The sequence below is a fragment of the Cylas formicarius genome, unplaced genomic scaffold (assembly GCF_029955315.1).
Source record: "Cylas formicarius isolate icCylForm1 unplaced genomic scaffold, icCylForm1.1 PGA_scaffold_1__22_contigs__length_36826433, whole genome shotgun sequence".
In the NCBI taxonomy this organism is placed as follows: Eukaryota; Metazoa; Arthropoda; class Insecta; order Coleoptera; family Brentidae; genus Cylas; species Cylas formicarius.
In genome coordinates this window covers 7974997-7997948 of record NW_026844264.1, presented here as the reverse complement: position 1 = coordinate 7997948, position 22952 = coordinate 7974997, and the positions used below count along the sequence as shown (strand labels likewise).

The 22952-nt window shown below is 32.3% G+C and overlaps 1 protein-coding gene across 6 annotated transcripts in view; it reads left to right on the top strand.

Annotated features, from left to right (window-relative positions):
• LOC132696174 (protein still life, isoforms C/SIF type 2) overlaps positions 1 to 22952 on the top strand; it is a 255922-nt gene that overhangs the window by 33571 nt on the left and 199399 nt on the right. The gene's annotated exons all lie outside the window — the stretch shown is intronic.

Here is a 22952-nt window from a genome sequence, read left to right as displayed (position 1 = left end):
TATATATATATATATATATATATATATATATATATATATATATATATATATATATATATATATATATATATATATATATATATATATATATATATATATATATATATATATATATTACTAATACTTACTCAGGATATTTTACTCTTTCATTATCTATTTCTTGATCCTGATCAACTTGTTAATGAAAATCATTTCTTATTTAATTTTTTTAATTAGTTTGGACTGTAGTTATTATTCTTAATAATTCTGTCATTGTTGTGAGCTTAATGAATACTGCGATTGAGCTTAGCTGTTGATAAATAAATGAATACTCGCCACATTAACATTAATTTTATTTTGGAAGAGCAATAAAATTGGAACCACCGAAAGGAAATGACGGTTTAAAATTGCTTATGTGGGTTTTTTATGTACATATTTAATTTCCTAATTAAAACCGGGGCATTTCACGCTTGAACAAATGTTTCCATTGAAAAAGGAAAGTAATTTATGGCAGTCGCCGATATGAAATGGCACAATATCGCAAAATCTCTTAATTTAATAGAATTCCAAGCGGTGGATAAGAATATGTAGCATCAATTCGAATTGTTGTTCTGTTTTTGTGGCCGGAAAAATTATAATCCTACGTTTATTGTTAAATTGTTTATCAAGTGTCGCATCTCTGGTGAGAATCTCTGCGTAGTATTTAATAAACAGGTAAGTAAACTTATTTACATTTATATTTTCCAAAATATTTGCCATAGGGGATACAATTAATTTAATTTTTTAAAAAATATGCATAACTTTATTTATCAACCACATAACATCTTTGTGCAATTTCTTTTTTTTAAATTTATGTTACGGGTTTATTATAATTAATAAAATTGTTAATAAATCATAACATATGGTTGGATAAGTAGGGATGTATAGAAATATTGAAATAAAAATTCGATATTTTTGCGCAAATGAGTGAGTCAATTTTTTCTATTACTTCTTTTAATTTTTGTCTAAAAATCATAATCGTGTAATAATAGTAGAACTTTAAAAATGCACCTGAAAAGGCGCCGAAGATATTAATAAATATTCATTTTAAAAGTTTACCTTGGTATAAGGAAACCCTGATATATGATGATATAAGAATATATAGTTAAATTATTTTTTTTAGACTCTGTATAATAAATCAATAATACATTTTTTGTTTTTTCGAAAGACGTTCATATGGAGTTCTAAATTAACAGTCTAACAAAAATCTAATACATTTCGCTTCTTAATGGCAGAAAATAATGAAATGTATACTTGCAATGACAGGGATTATTTAAAAGGGTGGACAACATAAAGTATAAATAAATTACAATGATAGTCTGCGATAAGTTTCTTGTATTAGTTTTTAAGACCTACATACCCCTAATCATTCCTAAATTAGGGCCACACTAATTTGCATACAATAAAAAGGTGAGTTTGGCGAATAATAATGATAATAATAACAATAATAATAAACCCCGAAAAGATAATAAGACAGCTAGATAATGTTCTAATAAACCCACTGGAGACTGCGCACGATATAGGTGAAACAACCAGGTAGGGAACCGAGACAAAAGAATATAAGAAAGCAAGTTACCTGCAGAACTTCCTGAATGAGAAAAACGGACTGAGTCAAAAACTGAAACAAAAAGTAACACCCGAAATTTTGCAAACAAAAGAGCAGATTGCAAAGAGGTCATTAAAGGGCAAATACTAACAAGTCGAAACATGGTTCTGTGGGAGTCTGATGCAGGGAGATCAACCAACCGGGCGAATTAGAATGTACAACTTGTAGAACGAAATATGGGAAAAGTCTAGCAACTACCAACACATGATTAAACTACAAGCCTATCACTTGCTTAAACACATCCTACAAGATACTCACTTCTGTTTTAACTAAAAAAATATCACAACACATTGACGTCATAAAGATCATAGCCTGGGAGCCGAATGGAAGTCGGCCGCGAATAAGTGGTAGAAAGGAGATTGTGATGTACAGTATAATTTACAACCACGCTCTCTTGAAGAATCGCAAAGTTTCTAATGGTGATCCAAGAGCCTAGGGGGATACCTATAAGTACATATGAATCAGCAGGGCCTCGCCATAGACGGTAACAAAAATTAACAAGTTGCACAAGCAAATAAACGAGCTATTCACAAAACGGATTTAAATGCCAAAAACAAAATCAACGCAATAAATACCTAACCTACATATTCGGCAGCTTTAAATGATTGAAGTCAGATATCGGAAATATAATCTGGAAAATCAGAACAACCCCAACAGAACATCGACTACCATGCCAAATTGGCTATGAAAAGGCTGTACTTACCTCGCGATGAAAAGGACCAAGGCCTATTAAATTTAGAAGGAGCTTGCGTAGATGAAGCGAGGAATCTGAAAAAAAATGTCTGGCGGTCAACTACCCCGATCATTCAGGGTTTATTAAGGATAAATAAAGAACTGGACCTCTCGAATAACGAAGACCATGTAAGAATAACTGAACACAGGCAAGTGCTAACGGAAAATTGGAAAAATTAGGAATTGCATGGTACGTTTCATACAAGCCTTAACATGTCGGCAATTAGCAAAGAGAACTCGATAGCCTACTTAAAGCAAAGTTATCTTTTCCCAGAGGTGGAAAGGTTTACCAGCTCCATTCAGGACTAGGTGGTGCCTACAAGATAGTTTTACAAATAATTAAATATACCTAGAAAATATACCAGAAAAAAGAGAAAATGGTAACAATAAATACTATTTAACAATATAGACATGAGTTTGCGTCGAACTAGTAGATATTACTGTCTCTTCAGGTATGCATTAACAATTTTTGAATAAACCCAGACCAGTGTTCATATATATACACGATTCTAGGTATATAGATGGACACATAATTCAGATATCTTATTATTAACCAAGATCAAGTAAATAAAACTTATATAGAAATATGATTATGATTATTTAAAAAAAATATTTACAATACAACTTTTTAAATTTAAATTAATTAAATTAAATTTTATTTATCATGTTTCGAGTAGTTACATGAACTATAATCGTTGCAGTCCAGAAAAATAGTAAAAGGCTTTATAGTGTTCTCTAGCAATTTATAAGTTTTCATTATTCTTTTTTCTGTTTCAATCACAACGAGTGTTAATCAAACTTACCTCTAGTAGTTCTTTTTCCGATATAACTTTTTGGAATTATTTAAAGTAAGCCAATAATATCACTTTTTTCCCACGAAGACGTAGGTATTTTTTCGAAATTTCTTGATATCGCTGTGTGGATTAAAATACTAGTACGCCACCATTTGTGCTACCAATGTGAGTAATTATTAATCTTTTATCTTTTTCCGAAAGGGTTTTTATTTCAACGGATCATTCTTCCATGAAAGCTCGCCTCAACCATTTAAAATTTTTACATTGCCGTACTTTACCAACGGTATGTTCTTCATTTCCTCTAGTTTCGTCTAGATCATAAATATTGCTGTTTTTCCTTCGAAACTGTTCTCAGATATCCTCCTCGCCAGCAGATATTTTTGTCTTTCTCTATTACAAGTGATTTTCTGTTTTAAGGTTTTTCGTAATGAAAATGCATTGCTTTTAAGGTATTCCATAATTTCTTCTTACTCATGAATGGAATGAAACCATCCTTTTTTATTTCAGATTTTATTTTGTCGAAAAAAGGTATTGTCTTTTTTAAGTAAAACCAATGTACTGTTCCGGTTATGGGAATGTTTTCATCCTCCTTTATTATAGTTTCTCTTTTTCCTGCACTTCTCTTTGACCTGGTGGAGTCGTTTATCCTCGTGCACAAGTCGGACCGTCCAACTATAGTCATATTCGTACACATTTAAACTATTTTTAAATCTCCGAATATTATTTTTTGGAGACGAAAAACTTTGTCCACATTGAGAATAATACTTTCTTATTTTAAGAAGGGTTGGTAAAACAACCCTTTTCTCAGCAACAAATTCAGAAACACCAGCGATTTTGAAGCTGCAAACTAAGTGTAATTCTAGCAACACTAAGGCGCAGGTAAATCAGCTACCTGTCATTCTATGACAATCATCATGATTTATAACAGTCTTGCATTCAGAAGCAGGGCATAGCAGGGCATAGTTCTTATTAAAGGTTCAAACAATTGAGCCCTTGATTATGAAAGTTTTGCATTTTACAACATTAATAAATATTTTTGTATTATTAAATAACATATTTTGACAATAAAATAGTACCAACAAATAAGTATGTATTATTAAATTTATAACCATTTTTTAACGGAAATGTGTTTTTGACAGGTAGAAATGACATTACATTGTAGGGTAAACTTGCCTAAATCGTACTTGCGCGTAAATCGTACCACCTAAATTACTCAGAATTTATAAAACATACAGCGACATCCGTCGGTAATTACTTGAGTTAGTGCTAAGCTAACCAGCTGTGATGCTCCGAAGCAGTGATTCCTGTGCGAGATGTAATTTTACTGATAAAAGTAAGTTTTTTTCAGTTTTCTTGTAAAATTCTAGCGTTTTTTGTAAGCGTTTTTTAAGAATTCTATAAACATAAAATTGTGAATCATACGGTTTTCAAAAATTGCATTTCTTTACAATTCATTTGGTGGTAGAATTAGCGCGCAGCGTTTTCTCATAACCTAAAAGCGTTAAGTGTATTTTGAAGAGGACTTTGAGCGTAAATCGTACTTTATTATACATCCTAATCCGTACCGGTACAAATTAGGAATACGAAATAAAATTGTTTTCATTTTGGTTTTAACCAATCAATTTCTGTTTATACATATTTGTTAAGTTTTTAATTTTATCATTTTATGAGAGGAAAAAATAAAAATATTTTTTTAGCACACAATGGCAAAACGACAATATAATAAATGGTCTATGCAATACAAGATTTTAATAATGGGAAATTACGATTCAATGAAGTATGCAGGACATATGGTATTCCAAAACTGACCTTTCGACGTCATTTAAAAGGTCTAAATTCTCAGAAAAAAATAGGAAGACCAAGCGATTTGACGGAGCAAATGGAGACCGAATTGGTTCATCACATTTTGGATTTGGAGTCTAGATTCTTTGGGTTAACTATCAGAGATTTAAGACATCTAGCATTTCAGTTGGCAGAAAAATACAAACTTCCGCACCGATTTAATAAGGTGCAAGAGTTAGCCGGTTGGAAATGGTATTACAAATTTATGAAAAACCACCCAGAAATTGCCTTAAGAATGCCTGAACCAACATCAATGGCACGATGTAAAGGATTTAACAAAAACATTATATCAGAATTTTGAGACAAATACGAAAAGATTTTAGATGATTTCCAATTTGGACCTAACGAAATTTTTAACATGGATGAGACAGGTCTTAATACCGTTCATAAGCCTGCTAAAATATTAGCGTTAAAAGGAAAACATCAAGTCGGAGCAGTCACTAGCGGAGAACGTGGAATTAACACTACATGCGTTTGTTGCATGAATGCTAGTGGAGACTTTATTCCTCCAATGTTGATCTTCAAACGCAAAAGAATGACGGATATCCTTAAACGTGGTGGCCCGCCTAAAACGCAGTACACTTGTTCTGAGAGTGGGCGGATTGTCGCTTCAATCTTTGTCGAATGGTTACAACATTTCATAAATCATTTAAAATTTGAAAAACAATTGAATCCTAAAATTCTATTAATATTGGATGGACATACCCCACATACTAAGAATCTAGAAGCCATAAACCTTGCTAGAGAATACGGTATCGTAATGTTTTCTTTGCCGGCGCACACAACACACAAACTACAGCCTTTGGATAGATCATTCTTTAAGTCATTAAAAACTAATTTTAACAAAGAATGTGCAGTTTGGATGAGAAATCACCCTGGTGAAACAATCAAACAATCAAACATATCTGAAATTTTGGGAGTGGCATATTGAGAATTTGTCACCAATATATCGACTTCCACCGCAAACATCTAAGAAAACAAGCAAGGCCGTAGTCCTTACTGCGAGTCCATATAAAAATATGTTGGAAAATAAATTAGATGGACCAACAAAACCAAAGAAATGCTCTTTAATAGAAAAGACTTCTAATACTTGGTATTGCATTTTATGCCGCAAAGATGAAGAAAAATTAATGATTCAATGCATTAAATGCAACATATGGGTGCACGACAACTGTGCAGGTGTAGGAAAAGCCACATATTCTTACACTTGCCAACATTGCATCAGAAGTACGATTTAGGAATAGTGCGGTACGAGTTAAGACATATGGTCTTAAATCGTACTTTTTTCATTATTTTTTAAATATTTTATTTTGAGTAGTAAAACAGGGTTTCTTTAAGTATTAACACATGTCTAATGGTTCTTCTATTAATAAAGTTTTAACAACCAAAATTTCATAGTGTTTGATGCATTTTTGAGAAATCTACAACAAGTTGTTCAAAACTGGTACGATTTGGGCAAGTTTACTAACTACATAATTTATTTTCTAGTATTTAGGGAAATAAAGTGCTTGTGAAAATTTGATGGGATATAGGGCAGTAAATCTAGCATACCTTTACGTTTTTCTTCTGTTATTGGTGTAATGGTAGTGTTTATGCATATCCATTATGGAAGCAAATCAATGTTTTGGTATATTCTTGGCATTTCTCATTTAGGTGGAAGGTCAAACAGTTTGGATTCGGAGTTGTAATTCAGGAGTTTCATAAAATATTTTATATGGATCATTTTTTAGAAATCTGATCCATTGTATTTTTAACCAAGACACAGCTTCTCCATACGTGAGGCAATTGTTTCATCCCACGCACACATTTTAGCTTTTTCATTGTTGAAATTATAAAAACCTAAATTGCATATATTCATGTTGGGTTATCTTTTGCTTATTATTCTCGTCTTCATTACTGGATGCTTCAATTTAAGTTGAATTCCGTATCGAATATCCACTCCTTCCCACGTGAGCTGTTATTTTCATCGCATTTTTTCACATACAGCTCATACATTTTCCAACATTTTCGTGATGTGATATCGTGTAATGCTTCTCACATACCGGAAAGCTTAGAATATGTTCTTGTACATTTTGAATTTTTTTCTAGATGAATCAGCCTTTTTGCCACGGCCATCCATTCCAGATATTTTGCCATTTAAGACACGGCTTAATCTTCCGTTAGATATTTTATTTTATATTATTTTATATATTATATTTTATACATCCTTCAAAATTTCTGGGCCGTCTTTCTTTTATATATTGTTTTTGAACGAATTTAAACAGAAACAAACTCTCTTTTTCGAAATTTGCTAATTCCCAAAAGAGTCAAAATTAGCTTTCCTGTCCGAATCCACTTATAAATTTTTTGGAACAATGGCAACCTTTATTTTCAAAAACTTTACCACTCACATGGTTAGACTCTTGTGTTTCCTATTCTTCTTCACTATTTCTCTTCATTTTTTTATATTTTGTGCTTAATTATGTTGATTTCTTGTCCTTTTTCTTGATTTCATGTTGCTACCTTCCATTTTGATGGCCCCGATTTCACTTTCAAAGTATGAACTGATTCATCGGAAGACGATATTAGTTTCATTCGTTTCCATTTCTTGAGTTCATAACTTCGCCGTATAATGTATACAATTGACTATTAATAGGGCATTTTTACATTAATAGGATTACCTGATCCTACCTAACTGATTCCACTATCCAAATATTGTAAATCACTTCCGATTATGTTATTTCATTACAATTTGATACGAAATAAATTAGGTCTTTAAAATTTTTGACTTTTATGATTTTCAAAATCAAGGGCTCAATTGTTTGCCATTACTTCTGTGCTTAGAAGAAAGCGTAGTTTGAAAAATTAAAGTGTTTAACTGCGAGGTGACACAAATATGTGGTTAAACGATTGATTTATTTTTCTTATACAAACGGCACGTAATATTTTGCTTCTTCTGCATTTTATCACAGTGAAGATAGGATTTTTTTTAAACTTATTAAAATGCTTTTTCTTTTCTTAGTTATTTATTTAACTTTACTTATAAACAAAAATCTTCGAAGCCTGTTCAAAAAAATTATTAGCCAAGAGAATCACAATTTTACAATAAAGAAATCTAATTTCTAAATTTAATTAAATTTTATATAGCATATTGGGTATTTGAGAAACATTATCTAAAAATAATTTTTGAGAATGGTAAAAAGTTAGGTATACAGGTCAAACCCCAATCTGTAATGAAATATATGACATCTGATAACGCTGCCTCATTGTAATGAGTGTCGAAATTCCTTAGATAATAACCATAATGTATTAATCAAACTTCAGCGAAAATGAGACCTTCTGGAACTTTCTAATTATATATTTTCTAGTCTGGTAAAAAAATACAAATAAACGAAATGGACGCGACAAATTAACCAAGGCGAAAGATTTTATCTGTCGGCAATGGAAGTGGAATGCAGGCCAGACATTGTTAATTACATGGCGGTGTATCTCGTTCTCTGCTGAGAAATTTTGCATTAAAAACGATTGCACATGGTTAAAACGGACTGTGGACGAATAAAACTGAAGTATTTTCCTCGATAGTCTAGATAAAAGCTCATGCGGGGTCGCAAAGGATTCGATGATGATGGTAACTCTAAAACCATAAGGAAATCAAGCTTTTGAACAACTATTTTTAGCCAGATATTATAATTCATGTTTTACCAACATTGCTAACGACTTTGAGCATTTATTTATTATAATTCAGAAAATTTGCCCTGCGATTTTATGTACAGTTTTATTTTTCGAATTATCAGTAGGTCTTAATAGCGGCTAATTTTGTATATCCGTTGTATGACCTTGTATATCCGTCTAAGAAGCCAAATTAATTGAAAGCCGTCCTTGTAATTTTTCGATAAAGATTTAAGTTTTAAGAATTAATTGTGTGAAAAATTTATTAGCCAAAAATCTCAAGTTGTTTAAAGAAATATTTCTCGGAAACTGACATCAAAAGTAGTCCAAATTTTCATTTTATTATGACTATGATTTGACGATACCTTATGATTTAAATATTGATTGCTCTCTAATAATTTTAATACAGTCATAAATTTGAGATATTTTTTTGTTGATTCTCATTTCTTTTTCTTTTACGACACTTAGTCGGTATTGTCCTTAATCAAACGACCTGCACAATTTTAAAATCTTCTGCAAAAACCTCAATATTATTTATTCTGAAAATATTGCATAATTTTAAATTTATCGGTTTGGATTGTCGAGCAGTTTATTAGCAATAAAGGAACACCCTGTATAGTCAACAGTCAGTCAAATGGAGCTATAAATAATTTTCTCTATTCGTTGGGTGTAGTTACGGCATATTACAAAAATCTCTTGAATTAGATAATTAGAACAATACGATCGCATATTCGTGTAAAAAAATAGTGCGCACTTGTGTGACGGATTTCATTTATTTTTATAATTTGATCCGCGGCAAATCAAACGTCAAAATGAAGATCATTATTTTTTCCCCACTTTTTCGCAATACGTCACTCAAAACGAGAGCAAACCGTAATTAAAAACCGCGTCGGTCAAATATATGGCGGACTAATACCCATTCTGCGTTTGACAAGGAGGGTCCAAGAGTATAAGCCGCCATTGTTATCAGTTTTTGGCAAATCTGCCGTATTACGGGCGAATAAAAGGACCGCACCGGTTGGAAACTTTGCCCGATAAATAAACTTTTAATTAAAAATAGCTATTGCGGGATTTCGGGAATTAAAAATCTGGATTTCGGCGCATATTTTTGGACCGTACGTCGTTTTTCGACCACGGGAAAAGAATTATCATGTCGTTATAATATATACTTTATAATTTCTTGGCTACGTTTCGCCGACGCCACATTAGCATTTCATTCTAAATGGAATTAATTATAATTCTTTTCGCACTCGTTAACCCCGAAAGCGAGGTTTTTCGTAATCTACGAACTTTTTTACATATCCTTTGCCGAGAAACTTCAACTAAAATTATCTTTATACATTTTGCGGGAAAAAAAAAGACGTGCCATAATTTTAAATTTTACAACCCTATTAGCCTGACCTCGCAGGCACGAACGAGAATCTCACTCAGAAACTTTGGACCTCGGCGTCAGCAGTTTGTCGATATCTCCTGCCTATAGTAATTTCCCTTTTCTTATCGCCTGTTTATCATAGAGAACTTGATTCAAATTGAAAGCCATTCAGTTCGTATTCGTTGAAATACAAGAAAATTCGATTTTCACTTATTAGGTTCAGTTCAACACGATGTCTGCAATATCTGACTATAAAGTAAAACTGAATTTTATTATTCCTAGAAACTTGAAAAGATCAAGCTGTGTTATAAAATATGTCGTCTTGACTTTTGACGGTAATTATTGAAATAAATTCCCAACAGCAACCTTAGCGGGACTTTTATTGCGCTTTAAATATTATAGCGGGTGATGCGTTGCCGAACGGACCATGTCAATTTCTAGTTGGTCAAATACGGGCTCCCCTGTACATTTTATGGCAAAGTTGTAATATAACTTTTGAAATGGGCCGACATGATTAATTCATGTGCGGATCATGAGTGAAGAAATTTTAATTAGCCAATCTTCAGATATTAAATTTTTATAGTTTAGGTAATACATCACCAGTAAAATACAGTTTGAAAATGACAACATGTAAATTCGTGACAGTAACAACATTTTTAATTGTTATATTTTATTAAACGCTCTTTAATTAAACTATATGTGCCTCTTTCAAATCAAGGAAAAGTAACCATAATTAAGTGGTGTTTTGCAGAAATGAGTAGAGTACTTTTAACGAGAATATTATTGGCCCAAGGTACCCAAGGTGCCGAATCCTTTAAAATCTTAACCAGTTACAAAACGCTATTTTCTTAGAATGTGACAGGATTTCGCAATATCAATTAAGCAATGTTCGAAATGAATTTTATGATTTTTAGGATATTGTTTAACAGTTAATTTTTTGGGGTTGTATTTTTGTAGTAGTCGTTCATTGAAGCATTCTTGTTGCTTAAACCGTCCTTTAAATGAAATTTCTTCGAAGAACGCTTTAGGCGACAAGGAGTTCTTAAGAACCGAGTATGAGATCCCACGAAAAGCATAATTAATTTTGAATGTGTGAAACCAAATGTGCACGTCGTTATTGTGAGCCAACCGTTATTTGATATGTCATTGTGTAGCTTGACGTAATCAAGTTTAGGAAATAGCGTATAGTGTATTCACTTTTTTCATCATATTTAATTCAATAACTGACGATTGACTTATTAAAATTTATTTCAACACGGTTCAAAACACCGGCGACTTCAAATAGTTGTATTATAACTTTGCTATAACTGTACAGGGGAGCCATTATCTGGGAACATAAAAAACTATATTGGATTTTCCCTATGGGCGTTAAAGATTTTTTTTTTGACAATGCTTTGATTGAAATTTAGTAGCGTTGTTTCCAGTCATACGGGGCTGATTCGACCCTAACTAATTAAAAATTAAACAGTGCCATTAGGTGGGGAGCAACTTTATAAAATTTATTGATAAAGTGTATGCCACTGTCTTTAATTTAATTTCTATACACCTCTGAGGAAAAGCGACTAAAACTACTACTATTTCGCCTCTTGAAATTTTCTCTTATCTTGCTTTGTTTCCAAAACAAAAAAAAAGATAAAAAACTGTTTTATTATTCATTTATCATAAAAATATTTTTCAATGTTCCAGTAATATTAACGAACTAAAAATAATTTAATATTTATTATACAAAAAAAAATGTCGTTGAAAGTTGCTACCTCCAGCTCATATGCAGAAATCCAATCTTCTCCCCATGAACTGGCGAACTGTTCCAGAAATACCAGGGTCGTTTCTAATTGAGTTGCATCCAGCAATAATTCGATTTCTTAGGTCTTCTACATTTTTCACAGGAGTAACGTGAACCAAGGCCTCTTAGACGGGAAAAAATTCAGATGGTTTAAATCCGGGTATCGTACAGGCCATAAGGTCTACCTCGCCCAATCCGTATCAAAAACTCAATTCTAATCCAAACATTCAACGAGAACTGATGTTGAAAGTAATCTTGACATATCGCATGTGGATCTTCATCACCCCATCAACATTTTGGACAAAAACTATTGATAGAGTGCAATTCTTGATGGGAAATCAACAGGATGTAGTGAATGAACGCATTGGATATGGTATGGATATAACAAATAGTCCTTGAGAGTTTGGCAAACAGCCATTACTCACATTCAAAACCTCAGCTATTGTTCTAGTAAAATGACCTAAATCTTCTTCAATCATGTTCAGCACATTATCTTTCAGATCAACCATGCTTGCCGTTTTTGGCACTGCTGTTTCTCCACTTTGGTTTAATGCTCTCCTTTCATGAACGTGTGGATGAAAGCTTTTAATTTTTTTTTATCTAGGTACAGTGATTCATGTTATGAAACTTTAGCATTAGATAGATAGATACAGAATTATTGACACTTTCGAATGAAACCTAAACCCATTTTTACAGGTGGTCACTTTCAAAGATTGTGTGATTTTTTTGTAAGATAAGTATTAAGTTATTAGTTATAGAACTATTCGCAAATATAATTGGAATATTGAAAAATATTTTTATGATAAATGGGTATACAACAAAATAGTTTTTATTTTTTAACTCGTAAATGAAGCAAGATAGGAGAAAAAATCAAGAAACCAAAAAGTAACAGACTTACATTTATTAAAACTTTTTTCATGAAATGATCTAAAGAATCACCTTCTGAAGTATTGCCACGTTTTTTTTAAACACCGCGTATAAGGAAAATACTTCTACAGCTGTTGCCATTTCTCCCTCATGCATATCTCAATGAAAAACATCGCGCACCTCTAGTTGTGTTGATATGAGAGTGATGAGATCAACAATTGCACTAATTGTTTCTAGAGTTAGCGGGGTACGTTGTCGTAAGTTTTTCTCTACATCAATAAAGGCTAAAAATGCCTTTGCGTTTACGGAAATTGTATTCTCTAAAAGTTGTAAGTCTTAGTAGTTCGGATCCTGTTAGTTTCCTTTTTTAAATATATACTATATGGGCGATTTTCCATTCTGCTGTTATTATATTATTTTTATTTTAGATTCGTGAAATGGGTCCGTCCCATATTTTAATAAATCTGTGGGACGACCGGAAGATCTTCCATTTTGTATTGATTTACAATAAAATTCTGGTCATCTTTCTGCCAGGTATACACATCTAGTGATTCATTTTTCATACTTTTTATAACTCTCCAGTTCCGTACACTGTCGGGTTCAATTTTTTCCTCTCTAATAATATCTCTTAATTCTTGGTTTTTACTTTTTTATATTTCTCGCTTTTCATAGTCTTTTTAACGGAACCAGTTCTGATATGCTTTGTTCTTCTGTGTGACCATCTTCTTTATTTCCTATGTTAACCAAGGAGGATCTCTAATTCTAGGATTGCCTTGATTTGTAATGTTGATTGAGTTATTGGTTTTTTGATCTTGCTCTAAGCAAACCATTAGCAAATTAGTATCCGAATTGATTTGCTATTTCAACTTGATCCATAGTTAGTGTCATCTATTTTTAAATTGATTTTTGTGCGACTATTTTGTTTGTTCAATTTCTCGCGAAGGAATCGCTAGATATTTTTGATTTTATTTTCTGTTTGACTAATCATATTGGAGTGGTGTGATTTTTTTCCCTGTTCGTTTGTTTGTTTACAATTTTTTTATTCTTTTACGAAGTGTGCAACTTTTAATTTTTCAAGGAAACTTCCACAAGCCACTGTAATACTTTTTATAAATCTTCTGGATTCTTCCGGTGTTAGTTGTTGTTGAATCGAACTTGCTAACGTTTCGCCAATCATCTTGTTAGCTTCTTCAGAGCTTAACTGAAACTGGCTCACATTTCACTTTTTTAGGGGGGCGGAGCTAAACATCGTCTCGGATGACTGATTCCCTTATTGGTGACAAGTAAAGACCTGAGTCGCGGTTAAGATTGTTAGGTTGCTTATAGATTTCTATAGACTCTCGGATTTTTCCTTGGTAGAAGAATAAAATTTTGTGTCCAGTTTCGTGTGTTCAGCAACAGCTGATGAGTTTATTTGTCTTGGTCTTAAGGCTCTTTCATGTTCTTTGAGCCTAGTTGATATTTTTCGTTCGGTCTCTGCGTCTATGCATGGAATGCTGTTAACTCCTGACATCTCAAATTAAATTTTCTCTTTGACGGATAGAACTTTTTGAGAGATTTTTGGTTAGTTAGATTCTGTTTTTCTGTCTAATAATTTCCACATTAAAGATATTAAGTGTTCCATCACAATACACTTCACCACAACTTTTCAATAGCAATGAAGCCGAAAGCCACTTACTATTGCTGTTGCAAGCAAGCTGCACTTGCCACTGTGGTTCTTCCTTACATTCAAAACATCACTGATCACGTATTAAAAGTTCTAAAGAAATATAACTTCAAAACAAGATTTATCACTTGTCCACAAAGACAAAATTCCATTTGAGATGCCAGGAATTTACAGCATTCCATGCATATGCGACAAAGAAATATCAGCTAGGCTCAAAGAACATAAAAGAGTCTTAAGACTATAGCAAATAAAGTTATCAGCAGTTGCCGAACACAACCACGAAACCGTACTAACCAAAATTCTTCCGTGTAATCAATTCTTCTACCAACGAAAAATCCGAGAGTCTATAGAAATTAATAAGCAACCTAACAATCTTAACCGCGCCTCAGGTCTTTACCTGTCACCAATATGGGAATCAGTCATCCGAGACAATTTTTATGCCCCTCATTTAGCTCCGCCCCCCTCAAGCAATATATAAGCAGGTACAGCGTAAGAAGTCAACAGGATGATTGGCGAAACGTTAGTTAGTTCGACTCAACAAAAATCGACGCAGTAGGAATCCAGAAGTTTGGTAAAAACTAATTAATTTTAATTTGTAGGTCGTGAGAAAATGTAACTTTTATATTTTTCTTTTAGGGACAACTTAGAGGCGTGACATGTAGTGGATGGTTTGGGATTGTTAACAGATTTTAACTAAAATAGTATACAAATTCTTTTCATTTGGCTGCAGTTAATTAATCTTCTTTAAATTGTAGTTTTTTTATAAACTGGGGTGCCAGGATATTCTTTCTGGTCAGAGAACCTTGGTTCCAATAATTGATAGATTTTAAGGATTTATAAAATAAGTAATTGTAACAAAAAAAAATTGGTTGAGTTCTGTGGCGTTATAAGCGCTTTTGGTAAGTGCAGGGTTTTGTTCGGTCGTCGGTGATACACTTTTGAGAGGTTAAAATGTAAGGCTCTCAGTAAAATAAAGGACTTCTAGTAGAGTTCTCTTTTACTTTTACTGTCTACTGTCTATCTGTAACTACTAATAAAAGATATAATCGATGCTGGCCATGATAATTTTTTGTTAATTCCAAATAGTAGTTAGTTGTGCTCAGATAATTAATTTTGTCTTAATTATAATCAACGCGTTCGCCCATAGTCCAAAACAAGACCGACAAAAAGCAAGAAATTATCAATTTGTAAATGCCAAGTTTAATTTCTGCCCTCGGTTAGCAAATACCGCGAAGTGTCGAGGTCTCATTAAGCTTGTTTGTTAACATCAACAGGTCCGAGCGAATGGAATAAATTCCGTAAACTCACGGGGGAATAGCTCGAGACCCACGGGAAATCAGAAGGATATTATTTCTGATTTTCCCTTCGTTTACGGTTTCTTACGCCTCCGATAAAAATATAATTTTATATAGAATGTAACGCCAATGATTTATAGAGTTTCTTCAACTTTAACTGAGACGTGTTCGTCGTGTATTAGGAATTCGGATTCCCTTTCGATGGAACCAAAAGAAACTCTTCACGTGAATCATTTATTACGCATCATTAAAAAAAATATATGTTTTGGTTAGTCTAGGGCATAACTCCACCTCAGACAGTGTTCCCCTTTGAGCTTTGTTTTGTTGCATAAGAAATAATAATTAATTATCACATGTCAACATTATTCACATAATCATTTATACATGTAGTCCCACAAAATTGCCAATTTAATTTTCCAAACCCATTTTCTACAAAAACAGTACCTACAGCGAGTACTGTTCTAAGTCTGAGACCAATTCAAATATTTTTTCAAAGCTCTTTGCTCACATCTATCTGAAAGAAATATTTTCGGAAATAAATACCAAAGGCTTCAAGAATGGTTAACCGATTTCGATAAACTTGGAGTATTTAAAAACGGATTTTTGTAGTGCTATCAATCATGCTGTGAGCGAGGCGATTGTGATTGATTGCCTTGCCACCAGATGGAAATTTCTGACATAATCGCAAAAAATTATTGTGAAATATTTGAAACATAATGTTGTCAAATGCAATATATTGTTATGGAAGGGTTGGTCCTATATCGTTCGACGATACACTCAACGATTTACAGGGTAGCCGGTTTAAGAAGGGCCTAAACCTTACCCTTACTTGGAAACCTACGCGGATTACAAAAAAAATTAAATACACAAGTTGTTTTTTTTTTAAAGACCTATATTTTTTTTATTTTCCTAATCGTCACTTTGTTATATACATTGTGGTAAAACAGAGTTACAGTTTTTTAAATAGAACATCCTACATTGTATTGCATTTTTGGATAGTCCTTTCAAAGACAAATTCAACGATATATATGAGTATGGGTCTGTGATGAACAGTTTCGAAATTATTAACGATCATCTTCAGAATTTGGGTTATGTTTAAAGCATCATTGTTAGGTTGCTTATTAACTTTTTAAACTTTTTTCCATCTATTGCTTTTAAGAAAATAACGATTTCCTTTACGAAATGATCAAATTTAAAATATTTTTTTAAAATACGCGGTGTTTCCACGTTTCGCCAAATTTCAATGATATAATATAGTACGTTTTGGCTTAATTGGGTATAAGATTTAAATTATTAAGATATGAAACTGGGAATTGGTTCCTTATCAAATTGTTCATAAATGTTTTAGAGCATTGTTAAGAAGTCATATTAAAAACAGCTTAACACGATGTTGCCAAATTTCGCAAATTACTTATTTCTACGTTTAAATGTCTACTTGAAATGTTTACAAAAAAATAATGTTAACTACTAATGCGTATTAAGTCAAGTAAAATTAATTCAATCAATTTTTCAATATGTCCGTCATTTTGAAAAATACAAGTAGTATATGCTATTTCTGAATGGTATTTGGAATTTGTTGTTGTTGTTGTACTTCGAAAACTGTTCACGGTTTATCTTTGTAAACCATATATTTCAATGTGCTCCACAAAAAAAGTCGATCGGGGTCAAATCTGGATGCCTCACTGGCCAGGAGATAGTTCCGTTTGGTCCAATCCACTCTCTGAAATTTTCGTTTAAAACGCGAATGAAGCACTTCGATGGTAAGGAGCGCCATCTTGCTGCCAAATTAAATTTGGATGCTCTCTTTGGGGAATATTATTATGTATGTGACCGAATTTCGTTCGTTAATAAGTTTAAATATTGTACGGATGTTAAATTTTGTTGGTAAAATATGGGACCTAAAATTCTAGATCTCCAGATGGCGCACCATACTTTCACCGATCTTTGCCTCTACTTGTTCACTTCAAAAACACATTTTTTGTTTTCTGAACTACAATAATGCTTATTTTTTCCATCAAATAACACCGCAGACGATGTAAATTCTTATTCATCGGACCAAATTATATTTTGAAATTTAATATTTAAAAAATACCATCGATGATTATATTTCAAAATTCGAGTCTTAAGTTAAAATCTGCTTTTTGTAGTTTTTGTACTGGTGTGGTTCTTCTTACGTCTACATCCGAAGCAACAAGGCGGGTGGAGGTCTGCAGAGTATTTTCAAAATGTAGAAGAATATCTAGCTGCATGTTTTTATCTAAAACCGTTGGGCTCCTGCTTTTTTTCACTAAAACACTGCTATTTTTTCGAAACTGCTGGCAAATATTTTTTTTACTGGCCTATGAGGAAATTTCTGAGAGTAAGAGCCGGACATTTGTTACTGGCGATGTAACATTCTAATAGGTCAACTTTTTCTTCTTTCGTTTTCATTATATAAAATAGATTTAACAAAAATGCAACGTAATAAAATAAATAGAAAATAGTAGAAGTCCGAAAAAATACGCTTAAAACATTAAAATACACTGATACCTATCAAAAAATCAGTAACACTACCACAACAGAGAACTAGTATTGCTTTCAAAGCTAGTGCGATGATTATGTCAAAAAGGTCAAAATTAATATAATCAATTTTGTGTTTGTGTCTTTCAACAGGTAGGTTTCTATATATATATATATATAGAATATGAATATTTTTTTAAAAGTTTTTTTTCCATTTAAGGACCTTATTTATAAGATTTTTAAATTATGAATGTAAAAGAATTTATGTATTATTGGAAAATAATTGCCAATTAAGCCAAAACGGTAGGTCAGAGACCCGTATCATGTTATATAATTGAACTTGCTATTAAAGTGGCTATTCGAAAATCCAATAATATACAGGGTGTCTCATTTAAGAAAATTGAGAAAAGTATGATTTTGCCAAACGTGGCAACACCGCGTATTTGAAAAATACATTTTAAATTTGATCATTGCCTAAAGAAAAGCATTATTTTCGTAAAAAGAGATGGAAAAAAGTTTAACAAGTTAATAAGCAACCCAACAATGATGGTTTAAACATACCCGTTTCGAACTAATAAGTTCGAAACGGTGCATCACAGGCTGATGCTCATTAATATCATTTAATTTGTCTTTGAAAGGACTATCCAAAAATGCAATAAAATGTAGGGTGTTCTACTTGTAACTTTGTAATTGTAACTTTGTTTTACCACAAAAGTTACGCAACGGAAAATAAAAAAAATAAAGGTCATTTTAATAGAAACAACTTTTGTATTTAAATTTTTAATAATAAATTTAATAATAACGGCAAGTGCATCCAAATTACTGGCATACTGTGTTAGAAACTGGCGAGGTATGTCCAACATATCTCCCTTACATTTGTTTATACAACGTTTATAGGGAGTAAACTAATACGAAAATCCTACTTCTAGTTTGGAGAGTGTCCAAGGTTAATGTTTAAAATATTTTCACTTCAACGGACATGGGTCATCCGAGCAGATTTGATCAACTTTTGTTACTCCTGCTCTTTGGCATGGGGTCCCTTAAGGCTAGACGAACTTGTTTGTCTTTTTCCACGCTGTATAAACTCGTTAATAATTCTATAGATTGTCCGTCCCTACTGGAGAGGATCCCTTTCTTAATTTCACGCTACAATTCACACAGTGCTGACCTTTCTTTGTATATAATTTTATGGTCAATCACCAATTTAATGACTATACGCTGTTGTTCCTAAATGTAGCTATGAACAATTTTCGTTTTTGGGTATACATTGTTTATCTGTTTTGTTTTATTTTAAGTATTGTTTGTAACTGTCTGTTGAAAGTAACGCAATTGGCAATCATCAAAGCTATGCTTGTGGTGTTAAATCATTCACTCAGATTTATTAACCAGGAATGTCTTCTCCTTTTCACTCATCTTCTTGAAGTATTTTTTCGCTCTCCAAGCCACTATGTCTATATGTGAAACATACGATTGCTCCCAAACCCGTGTGGTAATATTCAGGAAATGCCCAAAAGTAATTGTTCAACGTCTATTTGAAAAAATTTCAGATTTAAAAATATTGACAATGAATCATTTTTTTATTGTATTGAAAAAAAACAATTGAGCACTACAGAAGCGTCTCCACTTTGACTTGCTGTCAATATGGAAATAAATGTGTGATAGTTTTCTACCACTTGACATAGTTATTTTTTACTGTCGTTGGTATTATATTACAAAAAAGTTATCTTATATTTCTAAAACGTTTTTCCAAAAAAAAAAATCTGAATGATAATTGAGAAAACACTAATAACAAATAAAACTGGAAAGTTTATTACTTGCACCATTTAGAAAAAAACATGAGATCTTTTATATAAGAAACCTAACATTTTTTGTTTATTCGTTTAGCACTGTTTATTGCAGGTTTTTTTTCAATCTAGATACTTTTCATTAAATGCCAAAATGTTTTTGATAAAAGTTGTTTTGAAAATATTTTGAAATTAAACTGAATTACTTTTGTCGTAATAACTTAATTATAGGGCACGATCAATAATATTTATAAAAAAATGTGGACCGACAATATTTGCCACTTCTGTAGTATCCGATTTTTTCTTTTCGGAGACGTTTCGCTGTCTTCTAAAATTTAAAGAAATGAAAATACCACATTTTTTTCGAAAACTTGTAAATATTTAATTTTTAATATTAATATAATTAATATTTAATGTTAAAATTGCCCCATGTCACAAGCAATTTTCAGTGTCATCAAAGAATCATAATAGACGATGGAAATGATAATACTTGAGATCAACTAAATAATTACAGTAGATAAAAAACTGAATTTATCAAGAGACAGAGATATTGGTATCAGTGACGTTTCAACACCTACAAACCGCATTGCATAGTTGAGTGTAGCCCATATTTGCTTTATTCTAACTTTCCCTTAGCCTTTCATTGTAGATTAACATTTTAGGGACTAGCAAAATAGAAAATATGAAAACCTAGTCGAAAATCTTTCGATAAAAAACTTCAAGTTAATTAATTAGATAAATGCGTTTTACATCTGTCGAAATATATGTGACTTTATCAAGCTTTATTAATACTTCTCAAAGCATATTTCAGTCATTTTTTTTTGTAAATGGATAGTTAGGGACATCCCTAATTCAAAACGAATTCAACTTTGCTCTATGTTAAGGCGCTTTCCCCTTTGAACCAGTGACGAACAGCCCTTTTTTCCTCTTCTTTCATAACATGCTGAACTTCTTTACGCATGGTTTCTAGTGTCACTTCCTCAATTCCTTGATCACACAGTATCCTATGGTTTTCCATTTTGAGTGTGGTGTTGTGTCTTTAACTTGCATATACGTTTTTATTGACGAAGGCATAGCAATGTACGCAGCAAAATTACATTAGGTTTTGCTGCTATATATTCGTTTCATTAAATGTTTGTGTAGTTCCTCCTTAATCAAATTCAATGTTTTTGGTAGTTAGCTAGTCGATAATTTCTTGTTTTCTTCAAGATGAGCTACAACTGATTCAGCCGGAAGATGTCATTTCACCAAAATGGTCTTTAAAAATATCCTGGTAACCTTACGTACGGCACGATTGAAAGTTACCGAATTCCGTTTAAAAAATAACTAAAAATAATAAAAAAATAAATAAAGTTTACGTATAATCATGGCCGGTACAGAAATTGTACGGAACTGGACGGAACTTCCCCCATCATTACTCCACACTTTTCTGAAATAGCCTATAAGCTCCCGTTTACTAGATTTACCAGATTTGTCAATTTTCACTGACGCGTTGTTTTGGCATTCCTGCTCATTTGAAATGCGGAAGCGCTTGGCCATACCGTCAAAATTACATCGTAACCCGCGGTAATTAATTGCAAATGGGCTCCCGAATTCTAAAATTGGAAGTTGATGGATCGTCGCTGAGTCTGCAATTTTACGGGAATTTCCGAGGAAGTTTTTAACAAGTGCTTACCGCGTCCAACGACGCGTAAACTTTACGAGGAGCCTTTTATTTTCTCGCGAAAAATATCTAATAAACTTAAATTAATTAATCTCGGGCAGATTAATTGGCCCAAGTTAATAAACAACTTTGCGTATATATCATCAACCTTAAATACTTAATTTTACTTAATACTTAATACTTAATTTTGCTTCCTTCTTGGAAGTTTTCATTGTTACACTTAGTTGAGATAAGGGGTAGCTGATATTTTTTAATTTTCTTTATCATTGCGTGGGCTTTAAAGCCTATAAATAAGAAACTTTATAGTTTAAAAAGCACTTTTAATAACTTAAAATTTAAAGCTTTTTTTTAATATTTCTTCAGAAGTTTTGACCAAATTGAGAAATCTTTTTAATTTTTAACTTTACCAAAAAAGTGCCTCTTCCTAGAAAGTCTTGCTATATGAGAAAATGAATTTGCACCAGAATATTTCAATGGTGGACAGGCTGGCTTTACATAGCACCGGGTTTCAAATCAATAAAAGACTGGTTGTATCTCCAAAACTAACAGTCGTAAGTAAATTTTTTTAAACGACAGAATTTTGCAATATAGTTTTTGCTCGATCTTTTTACGAAAAGTGGTGGGGGGTGGACGAACATTTTGTAAATAATAATCATTAACTTCAATATTGCGTAACCGATTTATACAACTTGGGGTCGTTGAAAAAAAACTTTCGTTCTACACAAATAAGTATTCTTCCCTAGAGAAAAATATGCGACGATGTGAATTTCTTTTTATAACATATATGAATGACATGCCAATAACAAATTTATCTCCATATTTCCTTAGTAACCTAAAATATAAAAAAAAGAATTGAAAACTAGCAAAAGCCTAGACTTTGGGAGAACAAGATTGTCGATTCACTTATCACATTCTTTTTAGTAGTGTTATTATTGAGTTTTTTTTTTCGAAAAGCTCCTAATTAAAAGTTTTTCCATTTGGTAAGGACTCCCGAAATCAAGCTGTATTTGCTCTTAAGGTTCTTTAGTATCTTTATAAGAGATCTGAGTGAATTGGTTCTGTATTCCGTACATCTTGGCTTTGCAGATGGTTTTAAATTACGTAAAAAAAGTGAATAATTTATCGACGCTCAAGTCCTTCAGAGCGGCCTTAATAATGTGCAGAGAAAATGATCGGATCTAAGTGTTGGAAAGTGATTTAATATTACTTTTTCTCGCTTAGCTAACACTTTTTAAAATAGTTTTAACAACATAACGATAGAGTTTTGAGTCAGCTTATTTTCTTACCCGTAATAGTACACTACTCTCACCTTACCAATTGAAAACCCTTTATTGCTTCTTAGTTAGATCTACACTTACGAATGCCTATCTTTACGTTTTATAA